This window comes from Peromyscus leucopus, chromosome 1 (assembly GCF_004664715.2).
Source record: "Peromyscus leucopus breed LL Stock chromosome 1, UCI_PerLeu_2.1, whole genome shotgun sequence".
In the NCBI taxonomy this organism is placed as follows: Eukaryota; Metazoa; Chordata; class Mammalia; order Rodentia; family Cricetidae; genus Peromyscus; species Peromyscus leucopus.
Genome location: NC_051063.1, coordinates 75,492,253 through 75,511,284, shown reverse-complemented (window position 1 = coordinate 75,511,284; position 19,032 = coordinate 75,492,253). Strand labels below are relative to the sequence as shown.

The window sequence follows — 19,032 nt, the reverse complement described above, 5'->3', positions numbered from 1 at the left end:
CTTTAGTTACAATGTCTTTTTAATACAGACTTTTATAAAACATCTAGCTTTGCCAATTTCTCCCTCTGTGGCTTCTTGTTTCCAGGTTGCATTAATGACAGAGGTAGGGAACAGCTGCAGCAGAGGTGGACAGCTGGCCTGGCTTGTCATTGCGGGGGCAGTTATTGAAGTGACAGCCTGCTCTGAGCAGCATCTGAGCTAACTGTGGGTGTGTCTTATTATTGCATGGCCTCTTCACCTTCTGGGTAGCAGGGGAGCTGAGGACATGTCCCAGTTTGAGACAAAGGTCTCGAGTCCCATGCTGTCTTTAGACCATCATGTCTCCCAAGAATGGCAGGATCTCAGCTCACTCACCAAAGTGTGGATCCCTCCCTGTGAAATGGGAGGGGTGGCTTCTATGCACCTACTTCTCCTCTCCTGTCTTCATTTGCTTCTGTCCCTCTTCCATGTCCCCATGTCCACAGTTGGCTCCAGTAGTAGCTGGAATCCCCTGACCCAGAGGCTGTGCCCCACAGCACCGGTCTACTTCAGCATGAGAAGTCGGGCATGGTTTGGGTCCAAGCTTCCAGTTTTTAGGCTCCTATAGTTTATAGCCAATACAGTTAAAAACTGACTTTCACATTTTAAAAGTAGTATAGACAGGAGATTCAAATGTCCTGGAGGAAAAGTCTTTCTGAAGAGTAACCACTGGATCTATAGGAACAGTGTGAATTTCAAGGCAATCCTAAGAAACCCACTTATATAATCAGCTGGTGATTTCTCTATTCTCCTAAGTGGCTCTGGGCTCAATGCAGACTTAAAAACTCAATAGAGACACCTATGGCTTATAATCAATGCTTTGTGCCAGGGCTCCTTGGCATGCTTTCCATTCTTCAGATACATGATGGAAACCTTGACAATGCTGGCTGTGGAGCGGGTGGGAGCATGACAGCGTTCTCTCTACGTCTCCTCTTCCAGTTGGTGATCCACACAAAGATAAAGATTTCATTTCCATCAGCCGGATGGTCCTGGCAGGCCATGCATAGGCCATGCATAGACCAGCACTAAGGTAGCATAGCTTGGCCATCCTTCTTGGGCACTGACTTGTCTTTTGCCAAGTTCTCCATTATACGCTAGAAAAAGAGGCTCATTTTTACTTATAAATCACATACGGCTTTGGGTTATTATCTCCCTGGCCTGGGATTTTTGTGTGGCTCTCTTAGCATCTGAGAGCTGATTCTGAAGTGCTACTAAATGAGACCTTGGGTCATCTGTCTGCTGGGACGTGGGGTGAGATACAGAGAGACATTTAATTTTGCTTTAGAAAGATTCAAAATAAAATAAAAAACTAAAGAAAAAGCCTCCCCAAGCTATCATGGAAAGTCTTCTTTAAATTATTTACTTCCCATATGATATTCCTTGGAGTCCCTGGGAGTCCTGCGAAGGAGGGGAGGGGTAGGCCTCCATTATTAAACAGACTTTTAGCTTTAAATTTAAAAAAATGATTATTTATTTATGTGCATGAGTGTGAGTGAGTGTGTGTGTGTGTGTGTGTGTGTGTGTGTGTGTGTATAGTGCATGCATACTCACATGCCACAGTACAATACATGTGGAAGTCAAAGGGCAACTTTCAAGAGTGCCTACCCTGAATCCCGGAAGCTTATCACTTTCATGAAAAGACTATATTGCTGCCAACACCTGGGGTTCTAGGAATAAGGGCTTTCTTGTGCTCCAGAGCCTACCCTCACAACCTCCAACAAGAAGGAAGCAAGTGGTGGGGATGAAGGGAGCACCCTCGGACAGTGGCAGACGGGCATTGATGCATGTAGGCCCAGGCTCCTTTTCCTGGTGGTTAGGAGTCTGCTGTGTGTATTTCATCCTGGGTCCTGGGGATTTCCCTTCAGGGTTATGGCTCAGTTGCTCACAGTGGTAGAAATGATATCATGCCTTTAATAGCTGTCGTCCTCATGCTGGCTTCCTGCCTGCTGCTCTGCATAGAGTTCATGGTGGGCAAGCCTTGAGTTCTTCCTAGACAGGAAACTTGTTCAGAGCTGAGACCCTGTTGACCCCAGTACTTGCTGTTTATGAACTGTTTAGTAAGTACCATGACACGAAGGGCAGGCACTTTTGTAAGGGTGGAATGATTCCTGGGTGGCCCATGATGCCAATGCAGTCAGCAGTATGGGCAGTTTTTCTATATGGGTGCATTTTACTCAGGTTCCCTTGATTGTAGGCCATAGACCCTCGTTCTGGATGACTGAAGAGAAGGGGCTGCCCTGAAGGGCTACAGAAAAAGTGAACAATGTTGAGGAAGTGGCAGGAGCCAGGCTAGCCACAGTGGCATGAGGCTAACCAGTGGGTAATGGGCAGTAGCTAGGACTTACTAAGCACTAGCTATGAGCCAGGCCCTTGGCCTCAAATGCCATTTGATTTAATTTCCACAGCAACCCCATGAGGTTAGCAGCTTGGTTATCACCCTCACATTGCTGGGGTCAGACATTGCTTGGGGATGCTGGCCTCAGAGAGTCTTTTGTTTCGTGTTGTCTTTCTCAATGCAGGGGCTGGAGCTCAGAGTTTTGCACTTGCTAGGCTGGTCCTGTACTAATGAGCTGTGTTCCCAGGCTTCTTGTTCTTAATGCACTGATGCCTCAGAAGCCAGAGTTCTACCTCTTTTGGGTGATACCTTTGCACCTCAGGTATGATGACTTCTATGTTTCTTTCCTCTATAAGTCTCAAGTTCTCAGGGATACCTACCAAATTGACTCAACTTTCATCAGCTTGGTACCATGTGGCAGGGTCTGGTGGTATCCATTAAGTCCCAGGAGTCCCTTTGCACTTTGGCACTGAGGATAGAAGCATGAGAGAATATTCCAAACTGTCTTCCTTCTTTCCTTCCCTTCCTTCCTTCCTTCCTTCCTTCCTTCCTTCCTTCCTTCCTTCCTTCCTTCCTCCCTCCCTCCCTCCCTCCCTCCCTCCCTCCCTCCCTCCCTTCCTTCCTTCCTTCCTTCCTTTAAAAAACAACAACAAAAAGAAAAACAAAAAACAAATAATAACAACTACAACAAAAAACAAGTCTCTAGCCCAGGCTGGCCCTGAAATAACTATGCGAAGAAGATGACCTTAAACTTTTGTTTGTCCTTTCTCCACCTCAGTGCTGGGATTACAGGTGTGCAACACCATGCCTGTTTTCTGTGGTGCCGAGGATGGAACCCAGGACTTCATGCATGCTATATAAACACTCTGTCAACTGAGCCACATCCACAGCTCTAGATGTTTACATTTCTCCTGTGCAAATGATGGCTCTTAGAGCAACGTCCCTGAACCAGACATTAGCATCCCTTGGGAACTTGGTGGGAAAATGAATTCATCTTTCTGCCCTATCCAAGACCTGCTTGCTTTGAATCTCTGAGGGCAGAGTGAGAACCTGGGTGCTTAGTATATGTGGGATTTTCTGTGTTCTGGTGTCTGGATACTGAGGGTGGAGACCCTATGGAGAGCCTTTGGGGCCTTTTTGTTACTAGATAGACTGCTGGGGTGTCTTGTTGGCAGGAGGCTGTTGCTGCTGTCTACTGTGTTTCTTCCTGATAACGGATAAGCCTCTTTACTTCTTCATAAGGACAAACTCAGGTGTGTGAGTCAGAGCCGGCTACCTGGATTAAAGTTTCACAAATTCCAGTGAGCATTTTTACTTATGTGTGCGGAAACTTCAAGGCTTGGGTCGAGTTTCAGGTATGACTAGGGAGAAGGCACACAATTTAGTTAGAACTGTAACCCCCCTTCCTCTCCCTCCCTGTCCCCTGCCTCCTCTCCTCCCTCTGCCCTCCCCACCTTTACTGCCTCTAGATGAAGATTCCTAGGGACCCTAAGCTATGCTGTACTTTCCATCTTGTGACCTCAAGGGGGAGAGATGACTCCTCTTCAGCGTGCGTGTTTTCCCATCTCTGAGGATCTCTCCTTGACTCTGGTTCACATGATCCTCCCTTAGCTTATCGTCATTCTAGGTGCTATTTCCCTGTGTTAGATGAACAGAGCCTTGTGCTCCACAACTCTTCAGAACTGTGTCCAGTAGGGGTGCCTTAGAACCAGATCTTAGAAAAACAAACAGACAGACAGACAGACGAACAAACACACACTCCTCCTGGTGAAGAGAGGAGAGGCCCTGATTTGTGTCATTTGCTAATTTCTTTCTTTCACTTTCTTCCTCTTTCACTCTGTTTCTTGTGTTTATAGCTCGGGGATGAATTGTAGAACCCAGAACATTTGTACACGTTGGGAAAGTGCTCTGCCAATGAGCTGTATCCCTAGCACCTAAAAAATCAACTCTGGGCAAGCTCACTCTCTCTCTTCCCCAATACACGTTTACATATATGTTCGCAGTACTGGGGCAGGGAGTGTGGTGGGGTGGAGCCCAGGCCTTGTGCATGCTTGGCGGGCACTTCAAAGCTGAGCTACAATCCAGAACACCATCAGCTAACTTCTCTAGTGGCTCTTGTTTCATGATGGCTGATTTCAGGCCACCAAAATGACATTATAAATAGAGTTGGGTAGAGACTCAGAACAGCACAGCGTGACTTAGTATTTCCTCTACTCTGATGCAATACTGCACAATGTAAAGACCCACGGGAAGAGGCTACTACAAAGTCATGAAATAGTAAGAGCAATGACTCGGGAGCGTTACTGTTGTTTTTCTATAATTCATTCAACCTTAAGTTTAGGAAACAGTTTAAAATGATGCTGTTTCCCAAGAAGCCCACAGAATTCCTGAAAATTTAAGTCATCTCTTCCAAGCTGGTACAAGCTAGCTCTAGTGCACCACCAGATAGGGCCCAAGAGGCCAGGAAGAGACTGTGGTTTCCTCTCTATCTGTCCTTTTCTCTCCCAACCCCTACTGGAAACAATGCCACATTATTCCAGAGTGCTGCTTCAGGTGGCTTACCAAGGTCTCTGGTACTAAAGGCTTAATACTAGGATAAACATTCCAGCCTGAGGCCTCTTGCCTTTAGACACATGGTTCTCAACCTTCCTAATCCTGTAACCCTTTGATACTGTTCCTCATGTTGGGGTGACCCCCAGTCATAAAATTATTTTCGTTGTGACGTCATAACTGTAATTTTACTACTCTCATGAATTATACTGTAAATATCTGTGTTTTCTGACGGTCTTAGGTGACCCCTGTGGAAGGGTTGCTCAACCCCCAAAGGGCTGCAATCCACAGGTTGAGATCCACTGCATTAGACAGCTTATTTTCTTTCTTTCCTTTTTTTTGGGGAGCAGGGCGGGGCGGGGGGAGAGAATTTTGTAATTATATTTATGTGCAGAAAACATAGCAGTGTACATTTAACCCATTTTAATGGCAAGTTCCTTGGCCTTTGTTTTTTCTAGCTTGGCAATTCGAGCTATAGATGTAGGACCCAGGATGTTGCCTTCCCAGTGGTAGTGGAGCTCTCATAATTGGTCCTGATAGCTTCCACCAGCTTAGCCAGAAGCATCCTTGTCTCCAGAGTTAACCTGTGTGAAGGCAATAGTGGTACATGTCTTTCTGTGGACCAACCTGGCCTTTCCCTTGATGATGCAGTAGGGGGCCCCCATCTTTCGACACAGGGCAGATAAGAAGACCACCAGCCTAGTGGGGTCTACATTGTAGGCAATCACCATTAGCTGAGCCTTCTTGTTCTCCACCAAGGTGGTGACTGTGTTGACCTCTGCTTGAAGGTCAGGTGGTCTCCTAGTTGGGACGTCCCCTTCACCAGCAGCTTTCTTTCTAGCATGGGCCAGCATTCTTTGTTTCTTCTCCTGCTTTGTCTCTGGCCTGTCCTTGTGGGCAAGCTTAAGCAGCTGGGTAGCTATTTGCCGGTCCAGGGCCTGGGGGAACTGGTTGATGGCAGGAGGTATTTGAGCCGCTTATAGAGGATGGCCCTCTGCCGCTGCAGCCTGATGCAATGGGGCCATTTGACGATGCGTGTGAGATCTCTTTTGGGCTGGATGTCTTGTCCAGTGCAAAGTTCTTGGCCTTTTCTCAGAGGATTCACCGCCTTTTTGGCCTCCTGTTTCTTCATGACAGCAGGGTCTGGGTCCATCTTCTTCCACCTGGCCTTCTTTCCTTTGGGCAACTTACTTGGCTGGAGGAGAGAGAGGTTCATTTTCAAGTAAAGCTCAGATACGGGGCTAGAGCACTGTTAGCCTCTGAGCATAAAGATCCAGTTGGCTGAAAATTCTTGGGAAGGTAAGGGCATGGCCTTCTTTCAGACTTCGATAGAGTCTACAGGTTTGAACTAAGAAGAAATATAACCTCCAGCTGTGTCTCCCTCATCAAAATGAAGAGTTGACTGTTCTCCAGTGTTTTCATTTATAAAACGGCACAGAAAGGACAGGGACGTTTGAACATGTGCCAACTGATCCCATCATATTCTCCCTTTCCTCCTCCTCCCTCTTCCTCCTCCTTCTTCTTCTCCTCCTCCTCCTTCTCCTCCCCCCTCTTCCTCCTTCTTCTTCTCCTCCTCCTCCTTCTCCCTCTTCCTGCTTCCACCTTCTCCTGAAGGTGTATGTGTATGTGTGTGGGGGGGTGGGGAGGGCATGGGTATGTGCATCCACATGTGTTCAGGCATTTGTAGAGGTCAGAAAAGGGGGTCAGATCCCCCGGAGTTACAGGCAGCTGTGAGCTGCCCTATGTGGGTGATGGAAACTGAACTCTCATTCTCTGCAAGAGCAGCAAGTGCCTTTAACCTTCAGCAATCTCTCCAGCCCCATCCCAGGTATTCTCAACCCATTCAAGTTGACAGTTGAATCTGACCATCCCAAGGAACTAGCATATTCCATATTCTAATAAATTTATCAAAAGTGAGATCCATCACACCCTCTACTTTACAGCATAAAATTTTGTTCCAGCAGTCTATATAGACTCATGGGCACAAAACAGAATGAAGTGTTCTTTTACAGGGAGTGTTTAGGAGACAAATGTAAGGGAGTTGTGGCTTAAGGAAGGAATACAGTGTGTGGAGTACCCCAGAAAATATGATGATTTACTATCCATAAGATCCCCTGTAAAGAGGTCAGCACAGTCATGAACTCTGTTTTGTAGACTGCAATCAAAGATACTTGCGGTTGGGGATTTAGCTCAGAGGTAGAACACTTGCCTAGCAAGCACAAGGTCCTGGGTTTGGTCCTCAGCTCTGGAAAATTTAAATAAATAAATAAATATTAAAAAAGGTACTTCCTAAGGATCCTTGCTTAAAAACATGAAACGTTGTAACCAAGCTAGGTTGCTTTTCCTCTTGAATTGGCTCAACCCATCAAACTGTTTCCTGCATAGAAACTGAGCCATCTTTTCACCAAAGAACAAAGTGACCAGATGGGGACCAACCTGAGGCATAAACCTAAAAAGGGAACCCAGTATTTGGGCCTGAAGCAACAGGGCTCAATAATGTTCTCATGATCTCTATTAAAGAGAAGTTGAAGGACTGATGAATAATCCTTTTGTGCCTTTGAGAGACTGTTGAAAGTCTTTGCAATGTCAGTCAGAGGCAGTATAATGTGCCTCTCCACACACCCCCAGCAAGGTCCCCTTGGATGCACCCGTCACTATCTTTACAAAGGGAAGCCTGCCTGGGAATATGGAAATGTACCTGCAACTTCTAAGGGATCAGTGTGGAAATTTTCGAAAGTGGCAAGTGCCATTTTCCTTAGATCTTACTGGTGTCTGACATGTCAGTGAATTAGCATCACTGCTGTATTTTGAGACTTAGTTTTGGGGCCTCAGTAAATCTTTCTTCAGCACCAGGTTGTTTGGATATTAGCGTATGTTATGTTTTACCCCAGTGGTCCCAGTCTGCCACTGGTTGTATGTGAGGCAATGTATTACTTGCAAATATTGTCTTGGGGAGATCCATGGCATTTCACAGAGGAGGTAGCTGAGCCTCCAAGGAGTTGGGCGTACATACCTCACAGCCAGAAACACAGTGGCTTCAAGCTTTGAGCCACATGCCTTGCCTTACTTACTCTAGAATTTATGCTTTTTCTTGTATTATATTGGATGCCTTAGAAATCATGAAGGGTACTCACCAAAAAAAAAAAAAAAAAAAAAAAAAAGGCATACTTCACAGTTGGACAAGTGCATTGCCGAACACCCAAATCAAAGATCATTTCACAGACGTGGAGTTTAGAATGATGTGTAGTTCCCACGGGTCTTGTTTTACTTATTAATTCCTTTATCCACAGAAGGAAAATGAAACAATTGACTCCAAGGCAGGTGTCCAGCTACCCTGAGCTGGCAAGGGTTATATCAGGGCTAGCCTTGGATTCAATACATGTGTGTATATGTACACATACATGTGTGTGACTGCATGTGTGGGTGTTTGGAGGAAGGAGGGAGTGAGTTAGTTAGGCTTTCAAGTTTAGGGCAATCCCTGGAGGCCTCTCAGTGTCGATCTAGGAATAGTAGGTGGCAATCTGCTGATGACAAGGTACACAAATGCAAAACAGAGGGGCCAATTGTTTTATCCTGCTTTTAGTGACCTGCGGAACATCTGAAGAGTTGGTGTATGTGTGTGTGTATGTGTGTACTTGTGAGTCTGCATTGTGTAAATGGGTGAGTCTATACATGTATATGTGTGTGTGAGCATGCACACATGTATGCACATATCAATCACGGATGCTCTTCCAACTTGTATTTTTGAGACTGAGTCCCTTACTTTGACTTGAACTCATGGATACTCAAGGCTGGCTGGTCAGCAAGCCTTTGTGACCTGTCTTCATCTCCTCACACTGGGATTGCAGGTTACCATGCCCAGTTTTCTCATGTGATTTCTGGGGATCAAACCCAGTCCTCACACTTCTGCAGCAATCCCTTTATTGGCTGTGCTATCTCCCTAGTCCCCAGGAGTTACTGCTTTTTAACTAAAGTATCCTCTATGACCCTGTCACATCCCCAGTGCTCAACTTCCCAGTTCTGTTTTATACATGAGACGTATAAGCCATAGAGGGACTAAAGGAGTTGCCCCTGGTTGTAAAGATGAACTCAAAGCCATGTGGTCTGATTCCTGGGATTTCCAAAAAGGCATTTGAGACTTGAACAGCCACATCTCCAGGCAAGAATGGAGAGTGAGTGATTCCAAGGAAGCATGTAAACAACTCTGATGCCCACAGGGGCGCTTCTGCATGCCGAGGCTTGTGCGGCATCACACCGACTCTCTTTGATCAGCTGCAGGGCATCCTGAGGGGGAGCCAAGCACAGACCTTCCCTGCAGGCATGGGTAATGAATTCTGCTTCAGCTCGTATGCCACCTGTCTATGGAGAACAGATACCTCACGGAAGTCTCAGAGCATCTTTTTAATTGAGGACGGTGTCTCTTCAGTCAGGAATTGGGGCTGAAGGAGATGATTAGATGATCAGATTCACTTTGGTCAGGCGGGCCCTTAAGTGACAGTCCCATCCTGAAATGCCTCCTATTCAAGTCTGCCTCCAAGGCCATACCTAGCTTTTTCATTATTATCAGAAATGTCCTGTGCCCCCTCCCCACCAACAGCCTGCTGAGGAGACAGTGTGCAGATCAGCTCCTGCTGTTAAAACCCTTGAGTGTGTGCTGTACTTTGGATCTTAGTCTCACCTTCCCCCTTAATTGAGACAGGGTTTCTTGTGCACCACTACATACTCCAGGCTAGCTGGCCCAGGAACTTCTGGGGATTCTCCCATCTGCCTCCCATCTGGCCTTAGAAGTGCTGGAGTTACAAACATGTGTTACCATGTCCATGTTTGTGTGGACTCAGGGGATTAGAACTCAGGACCTCATGCTTGTGTGACAAGTACTTAAGCCACTGATCTGTCTCCTCCACTCTGCAATCCTCCTGTTCTAGTTTCTTTTCTGTTGGTGTGAGAAAATACATTTCCACCATCACCGCCGTCTCTACCACCACCACCACCACCACCACCACCATGGAAAGAAAGGGGTTTATTTCAGCTCACAGTTCCAGGGTACGAGTCCATCATGGTGGGGAACTCAAGGTAGGAACTTCAGTTGGTTGCATCGTATCCACAGTCAAGAGCAGAGAGGACAAGAATGCACATATACTCCCCTGCTCACTTTCTAGTCTTCAGCTTGACATCTCTGCTCTTACACAGTGCCAGACCCCTGACTAGGGAATGGTGCTGCCCACAGTGGGCTGAGTCTTCTCACAACAACGAACTCCTTAAGATGATTTCCCACAGACATTTCCACAAGCCAACTTCAATGTGGCAGTCTTTGATTGAAATTCTCTTTGACAGTTAGCAAGTTGATAACCAGAGCCAACCATCATGTTCCCCTTTTGAAATGAAGCAATGATGAGAATTTTAAGCCCCAGTTACTATTAGAAAAATCCTCATCTGGGCTAGACCAGAAGCCTGAGGCATCTTCATTCCTCTCATATTATGTTTCTGTCTGCTTTATAGCACTACTCAGAAATCTGGCTGCCCTTTCAATAATGCACAGCACGGGCTGAACTCTTTATTTTAAACTCCTGGTCTGCCTTCTTCATCACCTGCCCGCACACCATCAAGGCTCCTCTGCAAACATCTCAGGTCTCCTTCCTCTGCCTCCATTCCTCCACCCTCTCAAGCCTCCGCGCTGGCAGCCGCCACCTACATAGTCTCCCCCATCTCTTGCCCCTCCGAATGCGTTCTTTACTTGGTAACTCATCGTTAAGAAAGTGCAAGTAAGGTCATATTTACCCTCTGCTCACCAGCTTTCCACGGGACAGCTGGCCACACAAACGCTGTAAGCCTTTCACACTTTCCAGAACAAAATCTCGTGTGCACTTCTCATGTCAACTGCAGCTGCCTTCAGGGCTCTGCCTGGTGCTTTTCAGCTCTTCCATTTGGTTGACCTCTTCCCTACTCCCCTTCTGAAGGTTTATGCACGTGCTGTTTCCTGGGGGGTCCCTAGAGATGTCCTCCACTCTCTAATCCCGTTATGTTGCATGTGCGGATGTCCTTTATGCTATAGATGTGAAATAGTGTCCCCAGCTTGACTGTCCAGTAACACGCAGTGAATCCCAGCAGAGGACTTTCTCCAGCTGGCAGTAGAAATGTCAGATCTGAGAGGCAAGCAGGACTAAAGCCCCACCACTGATTTAAGAGGGAGGAGACCCTGTGAGGACGGATGGGTCCTATCTTTACCTGTGTTAATTTTTCCACTAAACTAACCTCTATCATAATCCCTCATTGTGTTTATTAAAAACCCCCAATCATCAAAATTCTATTTAAACAGACACTACTATTGTATAAAATCATTGTTTCAGTTAAACAGTATAGCTTAGGAGGAAATCATCTTCATAATAATCCATAGGTAAAAATGCCCAGTCGAATAGGATATTCCAAGACCACATTAAGGGCAGTGGGGGACCTCCCCACACCTGTTCACCCCATGCCAGATACCAGAGAAAGATGGCAGCAGTAAACATGCAAAGACACAGCAGTAGCAAGAGACATTCTGGCACCAAGGCTGGGGGGTGGGGGCGGAGCTTGCCTATCTGAGATTCACCCATCAGAGCTTTACTTCCTGGTGGGCCGATTCCCTGAATCCAGTTGGCACCTGCTGCCCCTCTGATATGGCCACTGGCAGATGGAGGTGGTCTCAAGTGAGGCTTTTGGCTCATACCCAGTGAGGAATGGAGAAATTCAGCCCTATAAGCGGAGCACTGAATTCTGCCAACGTTCCAGGCGATCTTCAAAGCTGCTTCCCCCCCACCCCCCACCCAAACCCCTCCCCGCCCCCAGAGGCTTCCTTGGCCAGGCAGCAGATGCCTAGATTTAGGCCTTGGAATTTTTTGATGTTAGAGAGGACTGTGAAGGGACACAGCTGTGCTGTTTTTGAGTTGCTATTGGCAGCAATTGAGAGATGACATAGCCTGGAATGTTCCCATCTCTGTCATCTCCTGTCACCTCTTCTGCCAGGCCTAGCCATTCCCCGCCAGCTCACCTGAAGCACCCCCCTCTTGCTGTTTACTTTCAAGCTGTCCCGTGGTCTTCCACTCATCGCAGGTTGACCTCATCTACATCTCCCCCTCCAATACCAGAGACTGAACGCAGGGCTTTGCACACGCTAGGTAAAGGCTCCAGGTGAGCGGGGGCCCCAAGCCCTCTTCTCACCTTTTGTTTTGAGATAGGATCTCACTAAGTTGTCCAGCCTGCTTTGAACCCACTCTGTGCCTTAGCAGGCCCTGGAAGTGTGATCCTTCTGCCTCAGCCTCCCAAGTAGCTGAAACTGTAAGCCTGTACCACCAGGCCCAGCTGGCATGGTAGACTTAAGACGTAGTACTGTGCTCGTGTATGGACACTCCGTGAAACCCAGTTCCTCCTGCTTTCTACTTAGATGGCTAAGTTAGTAATCATTCTGTGTCTCAGTTTTTGAGCCTGTTAAGTGGGCATGATTACACTCTCCCAGAGGGTCACATGAACACAATCCATACAGTGTTTGCAGTAGCACTCGGTGCAGAGCAAGCTGTAATAATTGAAGTCATGGCTTGTCATTTGTGATAGTGTTCTGTCCTGGGGCTCAGCAAACTACCGTCCTGGCGAAGACAGTCACTACCCAGCTTTTCTAAGTGAAGGTTTCCCGAAACGCCATCACGTTTATCTACCTATAGTTGGTGGCGCTTTTGTGCTATTGTGTCAGAGCTGAATAATTCTGATCACAAGGTTCGCAAAGCCTAAGTGATTTGTTCTTTGCCCTTCCGCAGAGGCAGCATGCTGTGGGTTCTATGTACCGTGAGGGCTGGGACCACATCTGTTTTTCTTCATCCTGACTCCTCCACACTTGGCACAGTATTGGGCACGTGGTAGGTGCACATTGCAGCATATGGAGATGATGAAAGTTGGATTGGGTAGTATGCTACCATTGCCTGTCCAGGAGGCCACTCTTGCTCCCCCTGCCTGGCATCAGCTCTTCTGGGTCAGAGCCAGCAACTCCCCTCATTGTCATGCAGGCCAGCCCTTCTCCAGCCTCATTAATGCTCCTGCAAGGCCGTCTTGGACTTTAACATCAAGTGCCATTTTTACTTTGCAAATTAATGCTGCTTTGTAGCTATAGTTAATAAGCTCAGTGTCCTTCGACCGTTCATCTCCCAGATTGGTACCTGCCTTGGACCGACTGTCGAGATGACCGGGATGTCACAATGTCAGACCACCAAGCCATAAATCAGCTGGTGCCTCAGAACATGTGGTGCTCTGCTGGATCTCAGATTGTCAGTCTCAAAATACACCCTCTCCTTAGAAGAATGAAGACACAGCATTAACCTTTGACCTGCATTGCTGGAACATTCTAAAGTGTCTAAATTTGCATCTGCTACATGGATACCTTTCTTGTGGTTTTTCTTTTTCTTTTTTTTCATGGCTGGTCCATTGCCATCCCTCATGATATTTCATATTTCTAGCCTCATAGTCTTTAATTAGTCCACGGGGCCTTTCAGAGAGTTTAAAATTGTCAACTGTATTACACTTGCAGGGAAATCAAGTTCTCTCTCAGTGAGGTGAACCAGCAGAATTGATTGCCAATTGAGCTGTTTGCCACCAGGATGGGCTGCATCAGCAATCACCAGTGGGTGTGAGGGGGTGGTAGCCAGCAGAGCCTGCTTCCCAAGTGTCCCCCCACCCCGGTTCTGACTTGAAGCTTATTGCTGGCCAGTCATCCACTCACTGCACTGTCTGCTCCAGAGGGCATGCTTTTTAATCTCTCACCAAGATTTCTTCAGGATCTATACTCACTTCCTGGCTTGGGCAGAATTGAGGGTGTGGGTTCTGTTGGCTATAGCCCACGGCTGGGTGATGGGGAAGGGGGAGAGATGGAGGCTGTGTTACTGTTATTTGGCTTGAGTTGGCTTGAATCAGCCTAGTTGTGAAATCATGGTGGGCTGGTGTTTTGGGGAGGTGAGAACTCAGATGTCTGTGTTTGTGCCTGCCCACTCAGCAAGACCAAACATCTGCTTCAGCCCCAGGATGCACTTTGTATTTCTCGCTCCCTCTCAGCAAACAGTGGGGACTGGGGGGAGGGAGAACATTGAAATTTATACTTGTAATTCTTTAGGTCACCAAGCAAGAGGCCTCAGCACCTTGCCGAGGTGGGTGTGACCCAGATGGAATTTCCCTGCGTTGATGGTGTTGGGTGTGAAGAGGACAGTATTCTAGTCTCAGTCTAGGAAGCTTGGTTCGTTTAACCCAGAGCTCATGAAATAAGGTATTGTGCAGGAATTATTTAGGAATTGTATATGTGAGTGCTGTCCTTCAGTGCAGATGGCCCCCCAAGATCTTTAGAACCTCAGCTGACCTTTTACAGGAAGGTCCAACTCATGGCTACTTTGTAATAGTGTTGTGTGAACTAAGGAATTCATACAGGGAGGGCTTAGCACTGCCTTTGGCCCACATTAACTGTTCAACAATCATCACTCACTGCTGCTTGTGTTGTTACTATGACAGCAATCCCATAATTTTATATCCCCTCCCTCGTTTGAATGTTCCCTCATGCCTGCTCTTTTCAGAAGCAAAAATGGAGGGGGTGTGGATCTGGGAGAATGGGGAAGTGGGCAGGGACCTGGGGGAGTGGAGGGAGGGAAGCTGTGCTGGAGAATGTGTGAGAATAATCTATTTTCAACTCCAAAATTAAAAAGGGTTGATGGCGGCTATTTTGTTCTAGGAAATGACTGTTTTTAGCCCACCTTTCATCAATGTAAGCAAAATCTTGATAAATTATTTTATTTTAAATCATTGCAGAGGCCAGGGAGAGGGCTCAGTGGGTAAAGGCGCTTGTTGCCAAGTCTGATGGCCCCGAACCCACATGGTAGGAAAAGAGACCCGCCTCTCAGAAGTTGTCTTCTGGCCTCCACACATGCACCCCCCCTCTCACACATAACGAACAGATGTTAACATTTTTAAACATTACGGGGACTCTAATATATCCAATAAATGGATTTTTAGAGGTAAAATTGCTTTGAAGGTTAAGAAATAATAAAAAAGACTTTGTATGTTTATGTGCAGATAATAATGAAAAATTGCTCATTTTTTATTGTTGAAATCCAAAACACAGCATAATTTTTGCAACACAGATGTTCTGTACGAGCCTGCCAGGTCTGATGTATGGATGACATGGTTCTATACAGATAACAACTTGTTGACCCTTCATCTGGACAGCAATGATCAGGTTTCCTGCTCAGACTTCAGTTCCATGGCTGGTTCACACGAACAGAGAATTAGGGGGAAACAGAGGTTTTGTTTTGCCAGGAAGGGAGCAATTACTTTAAAAAAAAATCTTATTTATTTTTATTTTATGTGCTTTGACATTTTGTGCTTGCATGTCTGTGTGAGAGTGTCAGATCCCCTGGAGCTGGAGTTACAGACAGTTGTGAGCTGCTATGTGGATGCTGGGATTTGAACCCAGGTCCTCTGGAAGAGCAGTCAGTGCTATTAACTGTTGAGCCATCTCTCCAGCCCAAATGATTACTTAACTAGACTTCAAAGTTCTTGTCTCTACAATACAATTAATGACAAAGTTTATTTTTTACTAATGCTGATCTGTCCTGTGCTGTGGGATGATCTGTATGTCAAATTACTCTGATTGGTCAATAAATAAAACACTGATTGGCCAGTGGCTAGGCAGAAAGTATAGGTGGGACTAACAGAGAGGAGAAAAGAAGAACAGGAAGGCAGAAGGAGACACTGCCAGCCTCCGCCATGACAAGCAGCATGTGAAGACACCGGTAAGCCACAAGCCACGTGGCAAGGTATAGATTTATGGAAATGGATTAATTTAAGCTATAAGAACAGTTAGCAAGAAGCCTGCCACGGCCATACAGTTTGTAAGCAATATAAGTCTCTGTGTTTATTTGGTTGGGTCTGAGCGGCTGTGGGACTGGCGGGTGACAAAGATTTGTCCTGACTGTGGGCAAGGCAGGAAAACTCTAGCTACAGTCCTGAGATTTTATATTATTTTTCCCTAATTTTTTACATAAGTATTACTAGTGCCACCATCAGTCATTAGCAAATACCTTTAATTAGGTATAATCATTGCTTGAACAACTACTATGCATATAAATCTTAAAATGCTTCTTCTTATTATTACTATTATTATCATCATCATTTTGTGTGTGTGTGTGTGTGTGCGCGCGCGCGCGCGCGCGCGCACACACGCATGCATATGTGTCATGATCCCAGGAGGTCAGAGGACATCTCTCAGGAGTGATTCTCTCCCGCCACCTTGTGAGTCTGGGGACCTGGGGATTGAACTCAGGTCGTCAGGCCTGCATGCAGGCACCCCTACCCACTGAACCATCTTTCTGACTCCTAACCTATACGTTCAGTTGTGTCTGAGAGGCAGATGAATCCAGACCTTGTGAGACCGCTGTGAGAAAAGGAGATGGCACAGAACACTTGCAATGAAGAGCTGCAGCATGCATTCCTTGTCCTTCAGGCTTTCTCTTCCTCCCTTGGCCCCACTATTCCGTGCTCCCCCAACTCTGCACAGGCCTGCACTATTATCATTGGATTTTAAGGATTCCATGGCATGGCTCTGAGCATAGTGCTGTCTTGAACAGACATAATTTTTGCTTGGGAAATTTTGGCAGAAGTTACCTGTTAAAATGTCTAAGGCTAAAATAAATTTTAGAGCATATCTTGCAGTACTCTCAAATTCTTTCATGTTTTTAGGGCTAAATTTCTGAACTTGTTTTAGCTTTTGCAATTTTTTTTTCTAAAGCCATGTTGTCTAGTATAGCTATTACTTGCCAGGGGAGTTATTTAAACTGAATGAAAATAAAATGCAATAGAAACCCATTCCTCATTGTGTTAGTCCAGCTTCACTGGCCTGGTGTTGTGGTTTCATGTGGCCAGTGCCCAGTACTGACAGAACATTGCCATTCACACAGAAAGTTCTATTAGCCAGATGAGAAAATTATTTCAATTATTTTCCTTTTTGGGGTATAAAGTTATATAAGATCTTTGTGGCAATATTTTATTAGTGCTCTAATAAATAAAGCTTGCCTGAAGACCAGAGGAAAAACCCAGCCACTATATTAAACATAGAGGTCAGGCAATGATAGCACATGCCTTTAATCCTAGCATTCAGGAGGCAGAGATTCATCTGGATCTCTGTGAGTTCAAGGCCACACTGGGAACAGAGCCAGGCATGGTGGCACATGCCTTTAATCCCAGCACTAGTTAACCATAGAGGTCTGGAGGTCTGTACAGACAGACAGGAAGTGATAGAGCTGGGTGGAAAGAGGAAGTGATGTAGCTGGGCAGAGAGAGGACGTGAGATGGCAGGGCACAGAAAGGTATATAGGCGTGAGTGTACAGGAAGTAGCTCTCCCTTGGCTGAGGATTTCCTAGAGGTAAGACGAGGCTGGCCTGCTCTCTCATCTCAGTTTTCACCCCAATATCTGGCTCCGGATTTTTATTAATAAGACTGTTTAGCAATTTATGTTACAGATCTTTAATAACAACTTAAGGGCATAGTGTTGCACATCTGTAATCCTAGCACCCAGGAGGCTGAGACCAGCTGGGATTAAGTATATCTCCTTAAAAAGTAACTTGAGGGTTGCGGATACAGCTCATGGGAAAGTGCCGACTTAGCATGCATGAAGCCTTGGGTTCAATCCTTAGCGCCACACAAACGTGGCACAGAATCTTAGCACCTGGGAGTTGGAAGCAAGAGGAGAAGTTCAAGGTCATCACTGGCTGTGTAGGGAGTTCAAGGCCAGCCTAGGATGCCGGAGGCACCCTATTTCCAAAAACCTTAAACTGTGCTGGCCTGGTGTCTTAGTTATTGTTCTGTTGCCATAACAAAACACCATGACCAAGGAAACTTACAGGAGAAGCATTTAATTGGGGGCTTGCTTACAGTTTTAAAGGGTGAATCTATGAACATCATGGCAGGCAGGTAGCCATGGTGCAGTAGCTGAGAGCTCACATCTGATCTGTAGCATTGGGCCTGCCTTGGAATTTTGAAACCTTACAGCCCCCTCACAGCGACATACCTTCTCCAACCAGGCCACACCTGCTAATCCTGGGAACCAAATATTCAAACAGGAGCCTGAGGAGGCTATTCTCACTCAAACTACCACAGCTGGTGGGTAAAGGTACTGCTGGAAAGCCTGTGACCAGAGTTCAGGACCCATGAGGTGGTGGGGGAGAACACTGCCTCCCTCACGTTGTCCTCTGACTTCTGTGTGAATGCTGTGGCACTCCCCAACAATACATAATATAAAAAATAAATAATAAATAAATAAATAAATAAATAAATAAATAAATAAAATGCGAACAAAAGCGAAAGGTCCCAGTGAATCCCTGTTTAGAGTTACACCCCTTCTTCTCGCTGATGGGGTTCATTATGTTCTCCCTCCTGACGCCAGTTAGCAGTTAGAAATGTTCCAAGTATTTTCCTTTAGTGCTCTTCTTGAAAAATGTATTTTGCTTTTTACTAAGTCCATTATTGAAAGCATTTAGTTAATATTTTTATTGCCTGATCCGGTTTTAGGCTTATCGTGTTGTCCTTTCTATGCAGTTTGTCCACTCCTTTATCCACGTCCTCCCATTCAGTCACCGTTTCTAACACATGCTGCGTTTTAAACAAGGAGCTATCCTTTCCACACTCTGGTCCATCTCACAGGCTTTAATATGGTGTTTTCATTTTTACTCATTTTTTTACTTATCAGTAGTTTATGGCTTCAGTTTGATTTGCTTCTGTATCCAAGAGTTAGTTGAAAGGAATGAAGGATTTCTTTTCATTATTTTTTTGGTCATTAGTAACTATTGCATAGCTTTGTGGTTTGGGGAATCTGAGTGTTTTTTTTTTTTTTTAATTATTTAATAGCTTAGTAGCTTCAGGTAGCATTTGTTTTTTTCCAGAAGAGATTCTGAGGGACAACGAACTCGAGGCAGTGTAGGTGGGTGGTTTGGGCTGAAGATTCACATGAGTTTTCCGTATGTTTTGTAAGATTCCTGGCCTAGGGGGACTTCATAGGGACTAGAGAGACGTGGGCACCACTGTCGTCCACTGGGGGACTTCAGATATGGCAGCTGTCATGGGTGCAGGG

General features: G+C 46.0%; 1 pseudogene; it reads right to left on the bottom strand.

Annotated features, from left to right (window-relative positions):
• Positions 1–5,316: 5,316 nt before the first annotated feature.
• LOC114704427 overlaps positions 5,317–19,032 on the bottom strand; it is a 117,694-nt pseudogene continuing 103,978 nt past the window's right edge.